The following is a 24,705-nucleotide window of genomic DNA, read 5'->3' on the forward strand; positions in this document are numbered from 1 at the left end:
GACTGATCTGCCTCGCCAGGGAAGAGCGCAATGATGGTGCCAACTTGGGCCAGTGAAGCAACGTCCTCCACAACTAGATTGAAGAACAAAACGACAGCAACTTGTCTGTTCCCCTTTCCCCAATTCCCCAGCACTGTTCCCATTACCCCAGTTCCCCAATAAAAATCTTTAAAAAAAAAAGAGAGATATGTTTTAAGATGTTAAACTGAGCACAGGTGTTCATAAGGGTCTTTGAAGGTACCAAACAAATTGTGTCTACTTTCTTCCTCACTGAAATTTAAACAAAATGGCAAATCTAGCAAAAGAGTAAAGGAAATGTAAAGCAGAAATATTAACTTTAATGCTGCTAAAGGTTAAGATGGAAATATGTAGCTTGATGCAAAAGCCAAATGGGCCTGGGAAAAGAAATCTAGAATTATACAGATGTGCCTATTTATTTCTGGCAAAGCAGGACCAGAAGAAGGCTCCTGATGTGGAAGCCAAACTGTGCTGCTGTAGAAGCAGAGGAGGTCTCCATCCTAAAGACAAAAGCAGGATGAGTGAAGGGCATGAGTTAGGCCAGGAATACTACATTCTCTGATCAACTTCCACGTGGAAGGAAACAAAATCATTTTCTCTTAATATTTCCCAAAGTTTTAGTCTCTGTTAAGCTTTGCAAGAAGATAGATTTGTTTTTTTTCTTCCAATACCCTTCTCTCAGAGAGGGGATAGTGTGCACAAGTGGATGATTCTCCAGAGATAGTAGATCTATAGTGCCAAAATTAACTTGTCCACCCTGTGCAGAGGAGGTCATCTGAATCTCAGAGGAGCCTCTGGGTGCCACCTCATGAGGCCACTTCATTGATCCCAGCCACTGCCCATTTGGGTATCTTCCTAGGAACAAAGGCTCTAAAATGATTAGAACAGTACAGTAATGAAATTGACTCCGGGATCACTATGCAACTAACACTGAATACTATTTTTTAAAAATTTCCCATCTAATACTTTGTCCTGTTGCATCAGAAATATTTTACTGAAATGTAGTATGATGGATGTTTCAAGAAAAATGCTTGTAGTCCAGGAATATAACAAATTTGATTATAAGTCCACCTATCAATTTCATGGGAAAAAATAATATCCAAATATTAATTCCCTTTGCAAGTTAAAGTCCAGTGGCCAAAGGGTTGAAATCCAAATTTGAATCCTCCTACTTTTGTGAGTGAAAAGTCCACAGGCTTCTCCACTGTCTTTCTCTGTTGAGTCTCAGCTGGAGATGATCTCAATGCAGAGAGACAGCTGGGCTTCTTCGGCAGTTGCAGGGGGCACTGTGTCCAGTTTACTTGGAGCTGGTTTACTTACGCAGGGGCTTCCACATTTGCAATACCAACTTTCTGACATATTGTACCTTTTATTTTTAATTAAATTTATTGAGGTGACAATGGTTAGTAAAATTACATAGGTTTCAAGTTTATGTTTCTGTAATACATCATCTGTATATTGCATTATGTGTTCACCACCCAGTCAGTTGTCCTTCCATCACCATATATTTGAACCCCTTTACCTTCTTCTACTATCCGCCCTCTGGTAACCACTAAACTGTTGTCTGTGTCTATGAGTTTTTGTTTCTTTATTTGTTTGTCTTGTTCCTTTGTTGCTTTCAGTTTTATATCCCACATCTGAGTGAAATCATATGGTTCTTGACTTTCTCTGTCTGACTTATTTCTCTTAGCATAATAATCTCAAGATCCATCTATGTTGTTGTAAATGGCAGTATTTCATCTTTTCTGATGGCAGAATAGTATTCCATTGTGTATATATACCACGTCTTCTTTATCCAATCATCTATCGAAGGGCACTTTTGTTGTTTCCATGTCTGGGCTACCGTAAATAATGCTGCAGTGAACATTGGAGTACATACGAGTATATCTTTATGGATAAATATTTTCAGATTTTTTTGGTAGATATGGTAGATACCCAAAAGAGGGATTGCTGGGCCATATGGTAATTTTATTCTTAATTTTTTGAGGAACCTCCACATTGCCTTCCAATAGAGGTTGCACCAGTCTATATTCCCACCAACAGTGTATGAGGGTTCCTTTTTCTCCACAGCCTCTCCAACACATTATTTGTCTTGTTGAGAGCCATTCTAACAGATATGAGATGATAGCTCATTGTGGTTTTGATTTGCATTTCTCTAATGGCTAGTGAAGTTAAGCATTGTTTCATGTATCTATTGGCTATTTGTATGTCTTCTTGGGAGAACTTCTGTTTATGTCCTCTGCCCATTTTTTTTATTGGATTGTTTGTGTTTTTGTTGTTGAGTTGTATGAGTTCCTTATGTATTTTGGATATTAGCCCCTTATTGGAGGAGTTGTTTGCAAATATCTCCCATTCTGTTGGTTGACTCTTTGTTTTGTTGATAGTTTCTTTTGCTGTGCAGAAGCTTTTAGTTTGATATAGTCCTGTTCATTTATTTTAGCTTTCACTTCCCTTGCCTTTGGGGTCAAATTCGTGAAACCCTCTTTGAACCCCAGGTCCATAGTTTAGTACCTCTGCTTTCTTCTATGGAGTTTATTGTTTTAGGTCTTATGTTTAGGTCTTTGATCCATTTGAGTTAATTTTTGTATATGGTAACAGATAGCAGTCCAGTTTCATTCTTTTGCACATGGCTTTCCAATTTTTCCAACACCATTTATTGAAGAGATTGTCTTTTCTCCATTTATGTTTTTGGCTCCCTGGTTGCAAGTTATCTGTCCATATTTATGTGGGTTTATGTCTGGGTTTTCAATTTGATTTCATTGGTCTGTGTGTCTGTTTTTTCTGCCAATGCTGTTTTGATTATTGTTGCTCTGTAGTACAAGCTGAAGTCAGGGAGTGTGATACCTCCAGCATTTTTCCCCCCTTAGGATTGCTTTGTCTATTCAGGGTCTTTTGTGATTCCATACAAATCTGATTATTTTTCTTCTATTTCTTTAAAAAAATGCCATTGGCTAGACTCACTAAGATAAAAAGAGAAAAGACGCAAATAAACAAAATCAGAAATGAAAAGGGAAAAGTTACCACAGAAACCAGAGAAATACAAAGGATCATACAAGAATACTACAAAGGACTATGTGCTACCAAATTCAATAACCTAGAAGAAAGGGACAAGTTCTTACAAACATACAGCCTTCCTAGGCTGAATCACGAAGAGCTGGAAAATCTAAATAGACTGATTAACAGTAAGGAAATTAAATCGATCACCCAAAACCTTCCCAAAAGCAAAAGTCCGGGACCAGATGGCTTCACTAGTGAATTCTACCAAACATTCAAAGAGGATCGAACACCAGTCCTCCTCAAACTCTTCCAAAAAATTGAAGAAGACTCAGTACTTCCTAACTCATTTTATGAGGTCAACATTACCCTGATACCAAAACCTGGCAAGGATTACACAAAAAAAGAAAATTACAGACCAATATGTCTGATGAATACTGATGCAAAAATCCTAAACAAAATCCTAGCAAATTGAATACAACAATGCATTAAAAAAATTATGCATCACAATCAAGTGGGGTTCATTTTAGGGGCACAAGGATGGTTCAACATATACAAATCGATCAATGTGATACACCACATAAATACAAAATAAATATCATATGATTTTATCAATGGATGCAGAAAAGGCATTTGACAAGATACAAAATCCATTTATGATGAAAACACTTAATAAAATGGGAATAGAAGGAAGTAATATAATAAAGGCCATATATGACAAACCCTCAGCTATTATCATAATTAATGGTGAAAAACTGAAGCCCTTTGCTGTATATTCAGAAACATGACAGGGCTGTCCCCTATCACCTCTGCTTTTCAACATAGTATTGGAAGTCCTAGCCAGAGCAATCAGGCAAGAGAAAGAAATAAAATACATCCGAATTGGGAATGAAGAAGTTAAATTGTCTCTTTTTGCAGATGACATGATTCTTTATATGGACTTTTAAAAGAGACCAAGGGGTTCATATGACAAAAGATTATTGTGGTACTTGCCTCAATCACACTAAGTTTAGAAAACAAGCACATTTTCATCTTGAACATTGCCTCTGGCCGGTTTATGCTTCCAGAACCTAATATGTTTCGCCAAGGATCATAACACGGACTCGATAATATCTGAGGATATTTTCTCTGTGTTATTTCTGCCAGGATACTTATTGTCTCTAAGCTACAGCTTGAAAATACATTGGAACTTTACTGGCGTCAGTGACTTTTAGGACTGTGGATGGGATTTTAGCCCACCTGTGCGTATTCCCACGTCTCTCAGAGAAGAGCATTTGGAAAATATGTTGTCTTCTTGCAAAGTTTGAAATGTGTAGTGTTGGAAACCCCCATCACAAATCTTAGTTGAGGTTTCTTTGTTCCCCATTCAGCATATTACAAAACAAATCTCTAATGTAAATTTTGGTTTAAACCCCTCCTTCCTGGCACCCCAGTACTGAACTGAGTGTGTGGGTTGTATCTAGAATAAAGCTTTGGCCATCTCTCACGAGCAGACATTTTTAGTACTGGCTGTTTCTCCTACCTGTTTCTGAGGAATCCCTTAAGGCTGACAAAGCTACATCCTTGAGAAGTTTACTTCCTCATGTATTCTAAAACCATTTAGAGACAAAGTAAGACCCTGTGGAGGAGTGATCTTTGAGCCTATGGGCAAACAATAGGAATCAAATTCAGCTCCTCCCACGTTCATTCTTTGTCCCTAAAGATAGAGAGTTCAAAACAGCACAAAGAAGTAACTTAATTTGGGAAGTGTGTTTATGCTGCCTATTTAAATCTGACACTATTGATTTCCTATAAGCACTGTTTCTTTTCCCTGTGATCTTTGCCTCAGCACGCCTGCTCAGCACACCTAGATCTCTGTGCTATTGAACGCTGCAGCAGGTTGCACTCGGGCCCCTGTGCTTCCCGAAATTTCATGCCCTCAGCAAAGAGCCTTGGGGAAAATACACAATTTATAGCACATGGGATGTCACATAGAATTCCACAATGGGGTCGGAAGGAGGCCAGTGAAATGGTGATAGAGGCAACAGGCACCTGGGCAAAGGACCATAAAATGTGAGAAAGATAAAGCAGATATAAAAGCTGAAAGGGAAGCTTTGTTTACTTTGCAGTTATTCACATGAACATATAATTTGTAAATGTAACCAAATAAATATTTCATGAAAGTTCAATCTTACCTAAGCACTTTGAGTCACCATTAAGGAGAAAGAGAGTTGAGTTGACAATCTCAGGGCATTTAGTTAATAAAAAGCCATTGTTATTAGTGGGTTTTATTATTTATTTGAAAATAGCAAGCTGAAACTGATCTACAGGTCAGCAAGTAATATAAACAATTGAAAAGTTATCTACCGGTCAGCAGAGAACAGACAATTGAAAAGTTATCTACAGGTCAGCAAATAACACAGACAATTGAAAGCACATAGGTTCTTTTAGCGTCTACGGTTCTATTTAATTAGATTTTCCAGTTAGATGCCATGCAGTACATTACAGAAAGAACTCCTATATCCCCTAGGTAGATATAATAGGTTATGGAGACTTTACATTCTATTAATCTTGGGGTAGTGGGATACTAACAGCAAGATTATATACTTCATTCCACAGATGATCATGTAAATGTTGCAACAAGGTTAAAAAAGACTATTTCAATTAACTGTATTATTTTCCCCTTTATATCTCAAATGCTAACCTATAATTTATAAATTTGAATAAGTTTAAAATCATGCTGTTTCAACTAAGAACACCAGAATGCTGCAGTATGGCTATTTAAAATAAAAAGTAATATAACATCATATGAAACCATAATATATTTTAGTTTATATGATTTGACATTGTTCTTTGGCATAGTTTATTCCCATACAGGTCAATACAAAATCTCCAAGCTCCCAGACAGCAGGTTTTTGGTTTTGTTTTGTTTTTTCAATGTTTTGCACTTTTAAAATTTTGGTGGTGTTTGTGGTAGTATATAGAAAGGTAAAAAACATTGTTAATTTTTGTGTGTTGGATTCAATGAACCCAAGGTGTGCTCTTTATATTAACATGTCATGTATTCTGCACAACATGGAAACCTTTAAAATAAAGGGCAGTGATAATATTACAAAAAAAAAAGGGGTACATTCTGTGGCGTTGGACAGCTCGCTCCAATGAATGCCCAAAGAAGACAGAGGAAATGAAAAATTAAGTACATATTAGAGTATTGATGCTGTCATTTAACACATACAATTGTTCTTGGATATAAACTATTATAAAATTAATAGGAAGTGGTATTTTTTTAAAATGAAATTTTCAGCCCCTGTCTAATACCATTTTAAAGAGATTGAGAGAGATCCTACAGGCCAAGGAATTAAAATAAATTGATTAAGTAATTTCCTGCTGGGTAGAAAATACAAAATGCTAATAAGTTTACATTCAGAGATTTAGTTCTCAAATAACAAATTTGATTTATTGACTAGGTTATGGGAGTTCCAGAAAATATAGGAAAGAGGAAAATAGAATGATTGCTCGTAAACCCGGCATCATGGGTGGGGAGGATAATCCTAGATAACTCTCAAGGGCTGCATTCTTTCAATCAAAGTTGGTTTAGGATAAAAAGAAACATAACTTTATTATATTTATTTTTTTATTAATAGATTTTAGTTTTTAGAACCGTTGTAGATTTGCAGAAAATTGAGTACAGGGAGTTTCTTTCCCATGAACCCCCCTTTCCCCACCCTGTCTCCTGTTTATGATCTCCTTGATTAGTGTGGTACATTTGTTACAATTCATGAACCAATATGGATACACTATTATTAAATAAATTCATTGTTTGCATTAAGGTTCAGTCTGTATTGTGAAGTTCTGTGGTTTCAAACAATTGTGTAATGTCACATATTCACCATCACAGTATCATACAGAGTAGTTTCATTGCCTTAAAAACCCCCTGTGCTCCATTGTTCATCCGTACCTTCCTACCTTGAACCTCTGGCTGTCACTGATTTTTAAAAAATTATCAACATAGTATTTCCTTTTCTATAATACCATATACTTGGAATCATACAGCATGTAGCCTTTTCAGATTGACTTCTTTTACTTAGCAGTATCCTTTTAAGTTTTCTCCATGTCTTTTTGTGGCTTGATAGCTCATTTTTTTTCACTGCTGAATAATATTCCACCACAATTTCTTTATTCATTTATCTTCTTGGTTGCTTTCAGTTTTTGGCAATTATGAATAGTGCTTCTAAAATCATTCATGTACAGAGTTTTTTGTGGATGTTAAGTCTTCAACTCATTTGGGTAAGTATGTAGAAATGAGATTGCCGGGCCTTATGATAGCCTTCAGAGGGGGCGTGGCCCCACCAACACTTTGAAAGCAGACTTTTAGACTCCAGAACTGTGAGAGAATAATTTTCTATTGTTTTAAGTCACCTACTATGTGGTAATTTGTGATGGCCCTAGCAAACAGATACAGAGCACTTTTAATATCTGAATAATATCTGGTTAATATTGCATTCTCAAGTAACACACGCTATAAAGAACCAGGCTATCAGTGTATTGAAGCTGAGTTTAGACCTTAAGTATAAATAAGGTCACTCATCATTTTATTATTGGCAATCTTTCCTTATTTCACTACTGTAAGCATGTTAATGCCTAAAAATGGCAATGCTTAGATTTAATAAATAGGGAATTGCTGAAATGTTCATATAAATTTTTATTTCCATAAACGCTTTGGTATAAAATAATTTGCTTGATTTAAAAAAAAATCATCAAAATTTAGCCTGAATACATTTGAACCTAGTTCCCAGAAGAGTAATTTGCTTATGAATTTGGTGCTAATTTAATAACAGAAGAGGCTTCTAGTTTGGAGGCCAGAAGGTAAGCTGACTTAATGAACTTTCTTGACTAAGGAAATGAACAACCAAGCATTTCATACATACTTATTTTGAAACTTGTTTTCTTTCCTTGACATATTAAAACTAGGACAGGAACCATTTCTAATTTAACAGTGAACAACTGACATAATAAATTGTTTGAATTAATCCATATTCTAAAAGCTCCGTTCTTTAAAAGCAGAGAATTATTTGGATTTTAAAGATTGTGTCCTGAAAGGGTTTGAATTGTATTGTGTGACTCCTCTTAGCTACCAGAGAAAAGCAGAAGCACATTTTGGTGACGTATATATTTTGTAAACAATTTTTATTAAAGTGCATAAAGCTGCTGTGACAGCTTATTTTGATTGTTAAAAACTTACTCTTTTTATCCTAATAATTTCTGAGAAAATGGAAGGTTAGTTAGATTCTGAACTAGCTTATTTAGTGCACTTTATGTTAAAATGATTCACTAATAATGTTGCTGAAAAATAGAAAAGACCATAGAATTAGTCCTTAATTGAATGCTTCATGTTTCTTAGTGATTTTGTATATATCTCCTCACTTTTAACAGAATGGACTGATGCTAATAGAAAAGCCATTTGGCTTTCAATACAGTGAGATCAGATTTTCATCTTTGTCATCTTGGTTCTTCAAGGTATAATATCCTGTACAATTTAACATAGGCAGCAAATGCTCTGTGTGTGCCTACATCCACCAAAGCTAGCTTATCATTCAATGTCAGTGATTACCCTGAATAATTTAAAAGGAAAGTTCTTCTTGAAAAATCGTTGTTAGAGAATGTCATCTGATATAAATCAAAAATACTATTTTGGATAGTAAAGATGAGTCCAATTATTAAACAAAACTTTGCATTTTAAATTCAGTGGGTTTCAGATTTTCAAATCAAATCAAATTTAACACTATCATAATTATTCACTTTTTTAATGATCTTGGGTTCACAAGGATATTGGCTCAGATATATTTTTTTGTGATCATGCCGGAAAGAGCTGAGATAGAAGCAAAGTTAAGAGCTGTTTGAGTATCTAATGTCTTTTTTTTAAACTTTTATTTATATATATTTTATTTTCAAATTATAGTGTACATATATTAGTTTCAGCATCTAGTGGCTTTTGACATATGAGCAGGAAAGTCAGCTGAGAGGGCTGATACATCTTTATCTTTCAATCAAATTTTGAATGAAGTTCCGCAGTATTCTTAAATGGTTACCCAACAGCTTATAAGTAACAATGTAAGGATATATAAAAATTAAGCATCCAGTCTGCTTCAAAATTTCCAGCGCTCTTCCCTCTAAGTTACATTTAAATTGCCATGTAAAGCATCACTGTGGATTTATAATTTCAAGTTTTCTTTCTAGTTACATATTCCATTTCCTTGTTATAAGTGAAATCATAAAAAATTTAAATTACACTAATTTGGGTCTTTAATTATGGCTCCTTGAAACTGCCATTCTCAAGTTTTTCACTTAAGGGTCTTTTAAAATTACTTTCTCTCATTTACCACATATTTTGGAAGGTTTTAATCACCAAATCCTTCCTTTCTTCACCGATGGGTGTAAACAGCAACTCTTGGAAGCTATTTGTCTGTGATCATAATGAGACTGTAACTTCTAGAAAAAAAGCAATCTGGTTACCCCTGTTTATACCTTCACAAAAGACCCTTGAGTAATATCTCCATTGAAAAAATCACATTGCTTAATTCCAAGAGACTTAAATTTTCTACAAAGGGTTTAGTTTACTTAATAGGTGCCACTTGGGTTTTTTTCATATGCTTTCAAAAAATAATTTCTTTAGGCTACAGATGATAGGATCAAATAGTAGATGTAGAGTTCATTAATATTGTATAATTTTGAACTTCCCAGAAGCTCAATAAGCATATGGAGAGAGGAATCGAATGAAGGACAAGGAACAAGCTTGCTGTCCTAAGCGTGACTTACTTGCCCCACGTCTCGGTGGTGAAAGCAGTAAGACCTCAGGTTTTGGAATGGAAAGAGTTTAAGTCCCGGAGAATAGATTTTTCAAATTACTGGAAGTTAAAAATTAAAAAAATATTTATGTGCAAACCTTGATAGTGGAACATTTTAAAAAATGTAAATCGTGTTTTTCTGTTTAATGAACAGATATTTTGAACATTACACAATGTTTGTCTTCTTCAAGGAATTCAGGGTCATTGTTATGATCCTCACCTGTTCTACTGTGATGATCTCAGATGCCAACGAACAACATTCGTTTCTCTTTCCCCACCCTAGGCAATGCCTTTCACCTCATCTTCCTCATGGACATGTCCGCACCTACTGCACCCGTTTGTGTCCTTTGTTCCTGGTGTCTTTCCTCATATCTGTGAGTTTCATGCAGTTCAGATGTTGATGACTCTCACACTTATATCTGTAGTCCAAACTTCCCTTTGAACTTTAGAGTTTTTAAAATCAATGACTATACACAGATGTCTAAGAAACATCTCAAATCAAAGTAATTCAAAATTTAGCTTCTGATTTTTCCTCCCCAAATCACTGCTTTCTAGTTGCCTCCATCTCAGTAAATACTACCTCATTTGATCAGCTGCTCAGGTTAAAAATCTTGACTCCTTTCTCTCATCGACAGTCCATCCATTCAGCCCACCCAATCCCTCAGCTGTACCTTAAAACCATGTGTAGAAACTGCTCACTTCTCACCACCTCGTAGCTATGCCTTAGTTCAAGCTACCATTACTTCTTACCTGGGCTATTGCGGTCTCCTCATCCTGAGCTCCTAAATCAGATCCTTTGCTTTGCAGTCTTACCTCACACAGTAATCAGAGTGGCAGAGTAACTCTATCAAAGGTCATGTTACTCCTCCAAGGTTTCCCCATATATTCAAAGTAAAAGTCTTTAAAATAGCCTTCAAACTCTGCACTACCTAGGCCTTACCACCTTTCTGATATGCAGTACGCTTTGACTCAAAATAGCTAGGCATGCGTCTGCCTCAAAGACTCCTATCCCCCACCCCTGTTCTTACCTCTGCCTGATATGACCTTTCAGCAGATATTCACATGGCTTGCTCTCTTGCATCCTAAACATAAATACACACACACACACACACACACACACACACACACACACACACACACACTCCCTAACCTTATTTTTGCTTTATTTTGTTCCATAGCACTTGTCATTTATTATATTAGCATGTGATGTATTTTGATTATGTAGTTTGTTCATTTTCTGTATCCCCTACTTTAAGCTCTAGGAGGTGGAATTTTGGTCTGCTTTGTTCAGATCTGTACCCAAGTGCCTAGGGTACAGAATAGCATACACTCAATAACTATTTATTGAATGAATGAATTACTTAACCTAGAGTAAAGCAAGTTAAATTAAAAGCAGTCAATGGCCAACCAGTGAGTCCGAAGGGAAAAAGCTAGCATTAGGGTTTAAGCAGGTCAGGGAGCATTTTTGGTGGCATGGCCCATGGTCTTGATGCATTGTGAGTTAACCTGTCACGTCCTGGAAATTCACACCTGCAGGTTACAAGATGAATAAACACTGATCAAGGTCACTTTTTTTTAGAGACCAACTCTGTTGGCCTTCACACTCTTCATTTAATTTCGTTTTTTTGAGGGAGGGTTCACATCTCTTTTCCTATTTAAGTTGATTTTTTTTTCAGTAACTAATCACAAAGCAAAAGCCCTCCATTTGGGGGGCTTCAAATCTGGTTGTCTCACTCTTTATTTAGCAATTTGGTGGTTTTTTTTCTTTATCAATGAAAATTTGAGTATGATACGTGCCTCATAGCAATAGGGATATTTTTGGTTGAATTCCCATTTCAGACTCCTGATTTACTGGCAACATCTAAGAAAAAATTATCTTTGCTTTTGAAAGATTGCCAAAATTTATTCCTTGAAGAACCTCTAAAAATGTACTGTTCGATACAGTAGCCACTAACTAGATATCTCTTTATATTTTGATTTAACTTCTTTAAGATTAAATAAAATTTAAAATTCTGTGGCACTGAGCACATATCACATCTGCAATAGTCACATGTGGTTAGTGCATCCTGTATTGAACACACTGATCTAGAGCATTTCAGTTGTCACAAAGTTTTGTTGAACATGCCTCTCTAGACTTGTTTTTGCTGATTGAAATTTGTGTGTCCATCATAAGTTCATTCACTTGAAAATATTTATTCCATGGCAAATATTCAAGAACTTCTTTGTTAAGTGTGTCACTGGAATTTAGGAACTTAGAATTCATGTACAAAAGTAAACCATAATATTAGGCAACAAGTGATCCATTAGAAGTATATATACAGAGTGCTATATGAGCATAAATAGAACAGTAATTAATTTTGCCTCAGGTCTGGGGGTGGTCATACAACACACATTTTGAATCTCTTTTTTTTTGCTAGTGCCATAACTGTCAGCAAAGAAATAGTAGATGCACATTGGTGTCTAGTAAGTTTATATTTATTGTTGAAAGAAGTCAATACATATCAGTCAGAACGTTAACTAATAGCATGGCTTTGCCATTGCCCCTACAATATCGTAGTTAATAGCAATTTTAATGTCTGAAACCACCATAATTGCCCTTAGAAATCAATAGATAATAAAAGACTCTTTGGTTTTAGATACCAGTATTGAACCATATATCACATTTTGAAAAGGTTACTTTTTATCATGACAACATAGACAAATTTAAAATTAGTTTGGAAACTAAATAGAAACAAGAGAATGCTTATTTTTAAAGTCTGTACATTTAGACTAAAGGCAGTGCAAACATGCATTTATAGTTTTGTTACATAGTATTTAAATTTAAAGAGCCTTTGCATGTTTTCACTGGAAATACAAATGTATTACACTAAAATAATTCATAAATAAAGCCACAGATAAACAACAATGTTCTAAGTAAATTTAAAATTTATGTAAACTATAGTTAAAACAGGATGTTCTCAATGTACTGAAATAAATATTTTGGACTTTAATAAGGCATTTGACCAAGAAACAAATTTATAAAAAGCTTTCTGTAAGTATTCTCTTGAAATGAGAATAGTTTTCATTCATCCCTTTCTTTTATTGTTTCTTTCTTTATATGAAGTTACGTGTTGTGATTCCTCTGACAATATTACATATAAAATTTGTGACCTCCATAGGAAAATTGCTAATTATACTGCAGTGAGATGTTTATTTTAGCTTATGCTCATTTTAGCTCACATACTAACTCACAAACTAAGCTAGGAGCAAAAAGCCTAAGACCATTGTATTATCTGGAGGAACTGTTGGCATTATCATTTAAGGAGCAATCACATGTATTGATTACATTCAGCATTCAGGAAACACTGACAAATGCAATGGTTTATTTGTTTTCTAAGTTGTTAGATGTCAAGCAAATTATCTGGATCCAATCTCTGATACGTGAAAAATTCCCCTTTTGGCATATGTTACTGGAATTGTGAGTAATGTTCTGATTGAAAGTCCATCTTTTGAGATACTCTTAACATTTAGCCAGTCTCGCTGCTTTAGATTGCTATTTGGACATTTTCAGCCTTTAATGTCTGTAAGCCTTGTACCAGTACAGACTACTTATCATTTATGAAATGGCTATTGGCATGATCAAAATGCCTGTAATTTCAAAGAAGTTGGAAAACAATCTATTTTGACCAAGAACCCAAACAAAATATCCCAAAGAGACTGATACTAAATAAATTGTCTTATTTAGTATTTACCAGCCAAACAACAGAGTGTTATTAAGGTCCAATTCTCCTTTTTGTCCGTACCAGGACACAAAGAACAATTCCCCCTTATTACAACCAACAGAATTTGAGTATCTTAAAATGGTACCAGTCATCTGGTGAGCTGAACCTAGAGGCCGAGGAAATCAGTGGGAAGATAGAAGAAATGAAATGCTATTGTAGGCTTGGGTGTTAAGGGATCCTAGCTGAGAGTAAGTATAAATTTGAACAGGAGTAGGGGAAACAGGACCAGATGTTAAGAACCCAGGGGCACCTGACCTAATAATTATGGACGTGTATCTTAGAAGCCACGTAGCATAGGCCATGGAGATTTCAGTTAGCACTGTGCCGACATAGGGATTGTTATTCATAAAATCAAGGAACAAGAACTGAGGCCAGCCAATAGGAAATGGGTCAGGTCCAAATGAATTTATTCACCAATTGTTAGAGTTTAGGCAGGGCAGTGTTCCCACCACTGTAAACAGTGAACAGGACTGAGAAAGTTGGAAGAAGAAACAGACCCTCAGTAACTGAATTAGCTAGTTATTCCTTCTCCACTGGGAAAGGTTCAAGTTAAAAGTGCTAAAATACATGGGGAACTATGGCAAGTCTTAACTCAAAAATATCAATGAGTCTTCGATCACTGAAATTGTTTTTTCTTTCTATCTAATAAATTTGCATGCCAACTTCATTATCACCTATTTTCTCCCCATATCCAATTTCCTTAAACTTTCACTGATTTGAATTATGACTTGTGTTACTACATTAGCCCAACATTCTCCCTTCTTTGACTCTGAAAGTTTCATTTATCCATTAAGGGGATGTTAAAAGTCACCTCATTTTTAAAGATTTCCCAGGTCTGTTCATAATAATTAATCATGCCTGTCTCTGAACTTCCTGTTACTTTACCTTTATGCAGTACTTATGTCATTCTACGATTCAGTTTGTTATGTATTTTTCCAATTAGATTTCATGCTTAGGATGGATAAAAATGACATTTAAATTATCTTTCTAACTCCCTAACACCTAGCAAAGTGACTTGCTTATAGTAAGCATCAATAAATGCCTATTTAATCAAGTTACGTGATTATTTTTACAAATTCAAAGCCTGACCCAATGAATCACATATTGTGCTCAATTAGGTTACTTAGCCTATCTTGCCCCCAGTACTTAAATTGGGTGGACAACCTAATATCACTGAACCTGTAGATTAATTTTAGAGTTAAGGAAATCATATAAGGAAAAAACAAGAAAGACAGTCATTGACTCAACACCTATTTATTGACTATCTAAAGTTTGCCAAGAACTCTTAGGCGTCATTAGTTGCGACAGGAATCTCTGCAGGGCCAGCTCAGTGCAGACAGCATTTGAACTTTGGCCAGTATCACATATGAGACAACCGCCTTGTATTCCCGATTTATAGCATAGACCAACCTCACATCTGCCTCTCCTATAACTGTATTGTTTGAATTATACTTTAAAAAATAGTATGGAAATACAAATGTAAAATTAGCAACATATGTACAGTAAGAAGAAAAAAGTAGAATCCAAAAGAATAAAGGTGGTAAATTAAAATGATATTATATAGGAAAATATAAGCAAAGATAGTCGTGATAGAGCAACCACAATAAGCCTAAGTAAATTTAACATCATTTTGGCAAAGATGGTGCTGTGTTCTGAGGTTGCTGCACATGATCAGGAGGCATCTTGCCTGATTATTCTCTCCAGGCTTAAGATCACTCCAGGTAACTCATGTAGGGAAGACAGTTCAGGCTCATAACCTTTAATTTCCACCAATATGGGGAAAACCTTTCCTCAGACTAACCTCTATTGGGAAACTTCTCTTCTACTAATCCATAATAATCTTGCTCGGTATAAGTGGGGCTAACGCTCCTGCCCACCAATTCCTACCCTGGGAGACAAGGCCACCGATCTTCACCAGCATGGCTGTAGGAGCAATCGGGATGTAGAGGGCAATGTCTGCAAATGAGGCCAAGCAGAGCAGAGAGATACAGAGTGGCATGGTTCTGATATCCTTTCATCCAGACATGCTGAAATTTAGGTCAGTTCCTTGATGTCCAAGTTATGTTGGGCTACTATATATAGTCGCTTTTGCCTTAAGCTACTTTGAGTTTATACATATAAATGTGTGTGTATACACACACACACACACACACACACACACACACACACACACACACGGTGCCAAAAATGTATACACATATTAAGAAAGGAAAAACTATTAAAATTGTAATACTAAATATATAACAATAACAAAAGATGAATACAAGTCATGTTTGACTTCTGCAATTATAAGAGGTGCTCAAAGAGCCCAGCGCTGAATCCCCGCCCTGTGGTGGGGCGCGGGAAATGTGGCGTCCGAAAGACCCACTCCCAGGCACCGCTCGTGGGGAGACCAAGTTCTTTTGATCTGAGGACCCCCCCTCCCCGCCAAAAAAAGGAGGGCTCAAAGTGGTTACCATAGCATCCAGACACTTCTGATTATGGAAAGCTATTGCTTGAGCAACGTTGACCAAAGTGTCCACTTGTATATATATTTTTTGGTGCATATATATATATATTTTATCTTTTAAGTAAAAAAAAATATATATATATATATATATATTTACTTAAATATGAAAGAATCCAGGTTAATATGTTTTTAGTCTAATATTTAGCATATTCAATTTGTCTGGCTCCAGATCATCTGATTCAGAGACCAATTTAATGATTAAATTTGCCATCTGGATTAGGTTTCCCCCTAAAAGTTATACCCAAGGATTTGGAATCTTGGAGCCCTTTACTATTACCAAACAATTGTTTACCAGCAATACTGTGGATCAAGTCTAAAACACTTCAGTAAGGCACTTTGGGGACCATCTGAAAGAGAAAAATCCTGAAGAAACATACCACTGAGAAATTTGCTATGTCTAGTCTACCTATACCCTCAAGTTTCTCTTGAGTCTCAATGAAATTGGTCTTTCTGCTTAGAGAGGACGGAGCAGTATTTTTATCTGGGTGAAATTATTATTAAACTCCATTTAAGTAATTAACAAAGAGATATTTTTAATATTATTTAGCTTTGGAAATGGAGTCAAATAATGAATTTTGAATACAACCAGGCAAGATAAAACTTGTAAGACTTCCTTAAATACATGGATTCAAAGAGACTCGCTACCGGTAAAATTCTATATTAGTGATATGAAGCTATTATAATATTTCATTTGAAGAGGAATTAAGTATAAAATATGTTAAAAAATAAAAAAGAACCAATGATTAGAAGGTATACAGTTACATAAGTAGGAGAAAATACTTTGAAATTGTAGAGTGATAACCAGTAAAAGTCATGGAAATTTAGAACCAAAGCTGTTGGCCAGAATAACTTAATCAGTATGTTTTCTAGACTATTCTAGCTCCAACACCTATAAAGTGGTGTCAGTGGTAGCAGGAAAAAATCATAAGGAATTTTTTCTCTTCCATTACAAAGTGAAATTAATTCAAATTACATTAAAATATGTTTATTTAAAAGAGGGTCATGCCCACACTGGGATATCACAGCATTTCCCACCAGAAATATAATTTGTGTAATGGCTTGGAGGTATCCCAGAAAAATGGCCAATGAAATTTGAGACAATAACCAGAATGCCAAGATCAATTCTCCAGAACAGAGAAAGTTAACAGGAATCTCTCTAACTTCTGGAGTAGCTACTTGTATTGGGCAGAGAGGGTTGACCAGTACTCATGTGTGCCACTATATTTCTCAGCTTCCTCTGCAGTTAGGATTTATAGGCTGAGGCAATTCTTCCACTTTTCTATCAGTTTTCTATGGTGACCAACAATGCCAGATGGCATAACTAGAAGATGGTCTACCCACATCAGATTCTATGATCATAAAATAAACTTTCGTTGTCTAAAGCCACTGAAATATAATATACACATTTTTATATGTAATTATTATGAATATAAGTGTGATAATATAAGAAGGCAGGGAACTCTCTTCTCAGATAGGAAAGAATATATGTGAGAGCCTTGTTAGAATAATACCTCAGTGGAAAGGACAACAAAAGTCAAAGAAGTTTATTGTTATTAACAGGGCAGTGTTAGAGATTGACACTGAGAATACCAATTGCTAGAGGAAAATTACCTCAATTTTGAAGATCTTTTAAACTATTGGCAGTATTATGTTAAGGGGATCACAGTGGAATAGCCGAGGAGGAGCCCACACTGGCCATACTAAAGCTCCTTGAGAGAGTTTGGCTCCAGTTTCCTCAGCTCTTGTGCCTTGCGGCCTGATGGACTGAGGTCTCTCATACCCTCCACTGCTTCTTGCCAAGCTGATTCTTATTGTAGAGTCCTCAGACTTCTTTCAGAGACTCATCTGAGCCCCTGTTGTACTGAAGGCAGAATGACTGGCTTTAAATCCTGCCAATGAAAATTCCCTCAGCTTCTGTATGTCTGGAAAGGTCTTTATTCCTCCTTCATATCTAAAGGATATCTTTGCTGGATATATTATTTTTGGCTGAAAACAACAACAAAGGAACAAGACAAACAAATAAAGAAACAAAACTTTATAGACACAGACAATAGCTTAGTGGTTACCAGAGATATTAGAAGAGGGAAAAAGGAATCAAATATATGGTGATGGAAGGAGAGCTGACTCCTGGTGGTGAACAAACAATGTGATATATAGATGATGTACATCTATATTAGAGAATTGTACACCTGAAACCTATGTAACTTTACTAACCATTGTCACCACAAAAAACTTTAATTAAAAAAAAAATCCTGGGCCGGCCGAGTGGTACGATGGTTGGAAACTGGCTTGGGACGCCAGAGGACCCCGGTTCGTATCCCACATATGAGGGCCGGTGACACTGCCCTCTGCAGCTAAGATGCTGAACAGCAGCTCAACTTGGAGCTGGGCTGCAGTGAGTCGCCGGCGACAGTGCAGGCTGCAGCCCCTGCTACAGTGCGCTGGCTAGCAGCCGAAGTGAGCTGCGGTCCAGAAGCCAGTGGCTGATCTGCCTCACCCGGGAAGAGTGCAATGATGGTGCCAACTTGGGCCAGTGAAGTGACGTCCTCCACAACTAGATTGAAGAACAAAGGGACGGCAGCTTGTCTGTTCCCATCCCCCAATTCCCCAATAAAAATCTTAAAAAAAAAAAAATCCTGCTACTCACACCTCCAAGCTGGATGACCCATCCTAAATTGTTTTTATCACACTAGCTCCTCTCTACCTTACTTTGCTCATCATTAAGATGGGGATCATAGTTGCACTTACCTCATGGAGTTGATAAGAATATTAAATGAGATAATTATGTAAAGGATTTAGAACAGTTCGTATCACAGCAAAACATTCAGTAATGCCTATCTCTCCTCACTGTCATTATTTGCCTGGATGTTCAAAGGCTGCTGAGAGCTGATGTGCCCTAGAAGCTCTAATTTCCTGGCCCTCTGTTTTGGGTCTAATCTCTGAGATTTAAATTCTGTTCACAAATCAGTATAAAGTTCATTATATTCTCTTGGGACTGGGAACTTGGACTTTTGTGCCCTTCTTGAATATTCTCCACTCTTCAAATATGTATGTGCCTATGAACGGTTTTTATAGCATTTGGTGTTAAGGCTGAGAGTGTTGGAGAGTACAGACAGAGAACAAGGTATTGGAGTTAAAATTTTGAGAAATTTAATAGTTTTTTTTTCTTCAACCTCTCATAAGAAGTATTCATTCTTCTGTTTTCAGTTAATTTAATACCTCTGCCTGTTCTTTTCATTATGGCGTCTTCAGGATGCTAGTGCATAAATACTTCATTTTTTTTTATTAGTATGTTGGTTTACCGGTGTGTTCACTTTGTAAAAATGAGTAGACTGGAAATTTATGATTTGTGTACTTTATGTATGTTATACTTCATAAATTTTACATTTTAGAAGGCTTGAATAGAAGTGCAGTCTGGTGTTCTTTACATTATAGGGCAGGTTTTCTGCTAGGCTGGAAAATTTTTACACACCCACACACATAATCATTTTATGATTTGCCTATTGCATAAAAGAGTTGTTGTTAGTCATGTAAGAATCGTAAATATGCAATCATTAAGAAGTGATATATTTCATTTGAATTAAACACATATATGTTCACTTAAAATGTAATCATTCTTATTTGCCCACCAGTGGAAAAAATCTGGTAAAATGATTATGCAACTTGATTATGTATCATTATTCTATTTAATATTTAAAGTACTTTTAGAGACATACAGACCTTCTTATATTGTTAACAAATAAAGCATATTTTAGCAATTTTAAAGAAGAATCGTATGTAATTGAATGCAAAATATTCAAAATATGTTGTGAATTTTTTTAAAAAGTAGCAAAAAACATTGTGTATGTTATTTTATTATTTGAGTAAAAAATAGTGAGAAAAAAGAGAGTCTAACTGCAGATATCCACCGCTTTTCAAAAGTTCTCATTATGCCATTTTGCTTTTATGAAAAACCCGTTAGTAACTGTCTTGCTAACTGAAAATAATCTGAAGAGGGTCTCTGCTTTTAAATTAACGGTGATTGCTTCTTGGCTTCGCACAGTTTCAGTTTACCAAAGGTTTCATGGGAATGCTGTACTTTCAGATAGTGGAGGAAACCTGTATTTAATTTTCTTATATATGCTTAAAATATATCTGAAAGAACACAAGAGACTAATAAAAGTGACATATTTGGTGGAAACCAGGAAAACTGGGAACAAAATTGGAACAAGAAAACACTTCATAATAAATATCTTTATGATTTCAAGTTAATGAAAAGTATGGATTGCCTCCTAAAAATTAAATACAGGGCATACAAGCATTAGAAACTCTCCTAAGATATGAATTCTTTAGGTTTTTAGAGACTCTTATCCTCCACACCCATATAAAACTAACAGGCAACACACTCTACCTAGACGGAGAATACTGTTAGTAAGGGAACCAACAGTTTCAGGAGAAAAGGCAGGAAGTGAGGAGAAGTGGGAGGAACCAAAAGGAGACGTGGGGCGGGGCCAAAGCGGAAGTTTGGCTGCCTTTTAAGGTACATATTTTTTGATGCCTGTGTGGGCTGCCAACTTTGGGGAAAGGCTGAGGTACATCATTTTCACTAAGATTCTTCTCCTTCGAGGGTGGGAAGTTGAATTGCTTATTTTGATCAGAGTTCCAAGAGATGGACTCAGTGTTTTAAGTTATAGATGAAATGCATTGTGATTGAAAGGAAATGTTTTGCATTTTATATACTAAATAGAAGATGCTCCTCCTGTTTTGTAGCAATAATCATAGAAGTGCTGCTATAATGATTTTTGTTTTTTATATAAATTGATTTTTTTTATTATAGTCCTCTGGAACATCTCGTGTTTCCTGTCATTTATTATAAAACAAGTATATAAATTTACACATTTACAGTAGTTGTGTAAAACTTATTTTAGAGAGAAAGAGAGAGAGAGAGAGAGAGAGAGAGAGAGAGAGAGAGAATGAGAGATAAGTTATGGTTATCATCCCAGGAAAAATATTCAATCTTTTTATACTAAAAGCTTCTAAAAAATTCTAGGTTAGCCAATTTTACTTATCTGCATCTTCCTGCCAAACAAATATTAAGGGAAAATATTGACCTAAATAATATAAAAATTTGTAATTGTGATAAGTATCAAAATAAATAATTTTGCTATAAAATCAAGATTTTTACCATGAAAATAGTCAACATTTTCTGTGTCTGATATTTACATTTTAAAATACTGTTTAAACTTTTACAATGTTTGTCGTATGTTATGGGAATTAACTTTTGTCCAGTCAGTGAGATACTCTTATGAAGAGGGAAAACATGACAATTTAACTAGTAAATAAAATCACCTCTTCACTTAGTAGAAAGCCTAATTGTTTCTATTTAGAAAACCTAGATTCAAGTCTAGACTCTTCCAGTGACCAGCTATGTGCTGGGTTGGGAAGATAGGAACATGTTTCTATCTGTCTCAGGTGTCTCATGGTTAAATGCAGGTGATAGTACCTAACACACTGCATGGTTAGTAGAATCAAATATGAAATTGTATAAAAACATTTTCTAAATTTTAATGACATAAAAATGTTATTATTCACTTGCCTCTGGTATAGATTACCTAGAAAATTTATGTCTCCACAATGCTTTGCTTGTTAGATATATCTGCAAAGCTAAAGACAGTGAGTGATAACATCGGAATGAAAACACTGCTTTGTGAGAAAAGCAGATAATATTTTCCCAAGTTCTAACTTGCTCGTGCACCAGGACTTTTGTGTTGAAGTCACTATTAGGAGTTTTGCTGTTCTATAAATACTCAGAATAATGAGTTGGCTATAGTTGGACCACACAAATATTTCAGTTTTGCATCTTTTCATTTGATAGAAACAAACTTAGCTATTCTGTATGGTAGTGACATTTGTTCATGATTTAAAAAATCTATTGTAATTAATCTGATTAACTTTCCTCAAGGCTTCTTACATCTTATATCAATATTTCATAGTAATAACTTAATTTGATGGCTTACTAACTGATGCCAATAGTTTAATTTTTTAAGCTGCTGAGGTCACATACATAATATGTGGATAGGGCAACATAAGACAGCAATGTGATAGTTTCCAATTTATAGATGTATAGCCATTAGAGTGTGTCTACATACCAAAAATCTCTCCATGTAAATTGCTTTCCATGCCATGTTTTTTTCTTAGTGCACATCTATAGTGACAAAATGGTGGATAGATACACCAACAGATGGTTTTATCTCAATGGCTGCATCATGGATGCATCATTAGTTTCATGTCTGTGCCACACAAAGAATGCTGGCTTTGCTGAGGGCATCTGGCTGGCAGTTCCTTGGGGGGGTTCTCACACACATAAACCAAGTATCCCAGCTGTGTTTTCAGTTCCCTGGTGTCTGCTCTGGCATGAAAAGGTGCTAATGAGCCAGCCCAATCCTCTTGTTAATTCTCTGAGCAGCTAGAACTCTTAAATCCTAAATCCTTAATATCTACCTTGTCTTCCTTCTTTTGTTTAAATTGGTTGATTTGCCAAAGATTTTTTTTTAGCTTTGATCAATGAGATTTAAGAAATCAGAAAATGCTTTATTTCAACTTAAGACATTGATGTAAGATAAAACATATATAGGGTAATTAAATAATGAGGCCACTACTCGATGCAGTCACAAAGGTTTTGTTGTTTTGTGTTAACTCACCAAATCAAGTAGTGGCAAAAGCACAGTTTTTAGCATCACCTGCCTACTTTACCATACAAAGACAAATCTTTTCAGATTAAATGTCTATAAAATATATTGGGGGGAATAGCAAGGTTGACCTCATGGCGCTCAACCATTTATCTATGAATCTCCTGAAGCTCCTTGGATGTCTTAGGGAAGAATAGTTAAAACAACAGGCACCACGAAAACAATATGTCTTTGTGACATGATGGAGCAGAACTACAAATAAAACTGTATAAACTACACAGATGCATATATGAAAATGGGAGAAAGTAGGAAGAAGACAAGAGCAGATGAAATCAAGTGAAATACAACTTTGGCTTCCTCATGAGTCTATAGACTGATGATTTGACAGTCATCATCATGGAATTGTATACTAGTGAGATTTTCTGTGATAATACACATAACAAACAACCCCAGTACTTCAATAGCTAATAGTGAAAAGCCCGTATTCTTTACTCACAGGTCTGCAAGAAGACTGAGGCATCTCTTCTCCAGGCTTTGGGTGCATTTAGGTGTGTTCAATATCTGTCACTCTGAGATGCGCGCTGAATGAATATTAGCTAACTAGGGCATGTTCTTTTCATGGCAGGAGAGAATAGATAAGAGGCCAAACCAAAACATATAAGCACATTTAAAACCTTTGTCTGAATAGGCTGTATGTCATATTCCATCATATATTTTTAGTCAAGGTAAACCACATAATTAAGCCAAAAAATCAATAGGGTGGAAACATATACTTCTCTAGTGCTGGAGTGGGGAGAATGAATATTTGTGGTATAATTATACAATCCACCCATAATTTGTTCTTTGGATAACAAATACTGACTTTCCTTTCTTCCACCCACAAAATATATTCACCTCTCCACCAATAAGGACTCCTTATTCCCCTCAAAGTTTTACGCTTTTATGGCATCAGACATGAAGTTTAAGATCTTATGATAATCTCTACATCATATCCGCTCCTCCTCCCCAACCAACATTCAGTGGTGCAATAGGACAGGATAATCTCCAAAAATGTGTACTTTTGTGGCTACCCATGTCTGGCCCCAAAGCCGATGTCATCAATTTTACATTTTCTTTCAGTCAACTACTCACTCTTGGAATCCACTTCTGTGTGAGTTTGCTTTTGCTTTACCAATGTTACATAATAATGGATTGAAGAATGCCAGTAACTTATAACAACACACAATCAATTCCCACAAATGGTCGTGTGAGTTGGCTATGGGGGTCTCTGCTCTAGACTGCGTGGGGGATCGGGTTGGTGCCACATATCTGTTATCCTGTGACCCAAGCCGAAGGATCAGTTGCCAGAGAATGAGACAAAGCACCCATGAGTATTTTCAAGTTTTGCTTGGATGTGACTTATATCACGTCTTGTCCCAGTCTGTTGGACAAAGTAAGTCACGTGGCCAAATTAAAATCAATTAAGTGGGGAATTTTACTTCTCCCATAGAAAGCACAAGGGGAGAATAAATATTTGTGAAAGTCATAGAATCTACATCAAATGATTAAATGGTTGTAACTAAATACAATATAGTTGTGGACTTTGGAGGGGAAAGTTTCTGAACTCACCCTTAGAGGAAATTATTACTGCTAAATTATACCTTGGATAATTTTCTCAATGCCATTCAGGGTCTTCACAGTTCTGGTTCCACACAAAATATGCTTTGCTAGAAAATTCCTTGTAGAGAAAAGAGCTGGGAAGAAGTAGAACCATACAATATAAATCACTCAAATTGTAGGCCATAGTTATTCTTCTGTTACGTTGAAAAGATTATCTTCAATGAGGCAATCATGCATTTCAGGATTACACAATTAGCACTACTAGTTTCTTGTTGTGAAATTGTGACCTTCTAAATTAAATAGCTTTACATTTCTGTGATCACTAGAAAAGG

This window comes from Hipposideros armiger, unplaced genomic scaffold (genome assembly GCF_001890085.2).
Source record: "Hipposideros armiger isolate ML-2016 unplaced genomic scaffold, ASM189008v1 scaffold_300, whole genome shotgun sequence".
NCBI lineage: Eukaryota > Metazoa > Chordata > Mammalia > Chiroptera > Hipposideridae > Hipposideros > Hipposideros armiger.